At 47.4% G+C, this 1,961-nt stretch overlaps 4 non-coding genes across 4 annotated transcripts; all 4 read left to right on the forward strand.

The window, feature by feature from the left end:
* The first annotated feature begins 134 nt into the window (after positions 1-134).
* On the forward strand, positions 135-253 carry LOC123177497 (5S ribosomal RNA). Its single transcript, XR_006488968.1, has one exon. It is a non-coding gene; the product is annotated as a 5S ribosomal RNA (ribosomal RNA).
* Positions 254-626: 373 nt separating this feature from the next.
* Positions 627-745, forward strand: LOC123177495 (5S ribosomal RNA). The gene has a single exon (XR_006488966.1). It is a non-coding gene; the product is annotated as a 5S ribosomal RNA (ribosomal RNA).
* Positions 746-1,115: 370 nt separating this feature from the next.
* Positions 1,116-1,234, forward strand: LOC123177498 (5S ribosomal RNA). The gene has a single exon (XR_006488969.1). It is a non-coding gene; the product is annotated as a 5S ribosomal RNA (ribosomal RNA).
* Positions 1,235-1,606: 372 nt separating this feature from the next.
* On the forward strand, positions 1,607-1,725 carry LOC123177496 (5S ribosomal RNA). Its single transcript, XR_006488967.1, has one exon. It is a non-coding gene; the product is annotated as a 5S ribosomal RNA (ribosomal RNA).
* The last annotated feature ends 236 nt before the right edge of the window (positions 1,726-1,961 follow it).

A 1,961-nucleotide genomic window follows, 5' to 3' on the forward strand; every position in this document is an offset into this window, starting at 1 on the left:
GGGGGGAGTAAGTAGTATATATAGGGCATTATCCATTATTAGGCAACGGTTGTAATGGTAGTAAGAATGACAATCATCTTTGCAGTGGACCTGGGAGTGGCAAGCATAAGGGACGAAGGCGGGGGTAACATGTCGGATGCGATCATACCAGCACTAAAGCACCGGATCCCATCAGAACTCCGAAGTTAAGCATGCTTGGGCGAGAGTAGTACTAGGATGGGTGACCTCCTGGAAAATCCTCGTGTTGCATTCCCTTTCTAATTATTTTTTGCGCCTCGTGACAAACATATCGCATGTGCGCGATATATATTAACCCCGTTATATTATTTTTGACATTTGCGATATGTTTTAGCTCGCTGCTCATTGGTCACGCGTCTAGAGGCGGATTTGTGGCGCGAGGAGCGCGTTCTGAAAGGGGTAAAAAAATACGTGTTGCTGCGGTATAGAGGGAGGGGTGGAAACCGTGGTAAACTCGTCTCCGTGTTTGAGGGGGGGGGGAGTAAGTAGTATATATAGGGCATTATCCATTATTAGGCAACGGTTGTAATGGTAGTAAGAATGACAATCATCTTTGCAGTGGACCTAGGAGTGGCAAGCATAAGGGACGAAGGCGGGGGTAACATGTCGGATGCGATCATACCAGCACTAAAGCATCGGATCCCATCAGAACTCCGTAGTTAAGCGTGCTTGGGCGAGAGTAGTACTAGGATGGGTGACCTCCTGGGAAGTCCTCGTGTTGCATTCCCTTTTTAATTATTTTTTGCGGCTCGTGACAAACATATCGCATGTGCGCGATATATATTAACCCCGTTATATTATTTTTGACATTTGCGATATGTTTTAGCTCGCTGCTCATTGGTCACGCGTCTAGAGGCGGCATTGTGGCGCGAGGAGCGCGTTCTGAAAGGGGTAAAAAAATACGTGTTGCTGCGGTATAGAGGGAGGGGTGGAAACCATGGTAAACTCGTCTCTGTGTTTGAGGGGGGGAGTAAGTAGTATATATAGGGCATTATCCATTATTAGGCAACGGTTGTAATGGTAGTAAGAATGACAATCATCTTTGCAGTGGACCTGGGAGTGGCAAGCATAAGGGACGAAGGCGGGGGTAACATGTCGGATGCGATCATACCAGCACTAAAGCACCGGATCCCATCAGAACTCCGAAGTTAAGCATGCTTGGGCGAGAGTAGTACTAGGATGGGTGACCTCCTGGAAAATCCTCGTGTTGCATTCCCTTTCTAATTATTTTTTGCGCCTCGTGACAAACATATCGCATGTGCGCGATATATATTAAGCCCGTTATATTATTTTTGACATTTGCGATATGTTTTAGCTCGCTGCTCATTGGTCACGCGTCTAGAGGCGGATTTGTGGCGCGAGGAGCGCGTTCTGAAAGGGGTAAAAAAATACGTGTTGCTGCGGTATAGAGGGAGGGGTGGAAACCGTGGTAAACTCGTCTCCGTGTTTGAGGGGGGGGGAGTAAGTAGTATATATAGGGCATTATCCATTATTAGGCAACGGTTGTAATGGTAGTAAGAATGACAATCATCTTTGCAGTGGACCTGGGAGTGGCAAGCATAAGGGACGAAGGCGGGGGTAACATGTCGGATGCGATCATACCAGCACTAAAGCACCGGATCCCATCAGAACTCCGTAGTTAAGCGTGCTTGGGCGAGAGTAGTACTAGGATTGGTGACCTCCTGGGAAGTCCTCGTGTTGCATTCCCTTTTTAATTATTTTTTGCGGCTCATGACAAACATATCGCATGTGCGCGATATATATTAACCCCGTTATATTATTTTTGACATTTGCGATATGTTTTAGCTCGCTGCTCATTGGTCACGCGTCTAGAGGCGGCTTTGTGGCGCGAGGAGCGCGTTCTGAAAGGGGTAAAAAATACGTGTTGCTGCGGTATAGAGGGAGGGGTGGAAACCGTGGTAAACTCGTCTCTGTGTTTGAGG

This window comes from Triticum aestivum, unplaced genomic scaffold (assembly GCF_018294505.1).
Source record: "Triticum aestivum cultivar Chinese Spring unplaced genomic scaffold, IWGSC CS RefSeq v2.1 scaffold24300, whole genome shotgun sequence".
Lineage (NCBI taxonomy): Eukaryota > Viridiplantae > Streptophyta > Magnoliopsida > Poales > Poaceae > Triticum > Triticum aestivum.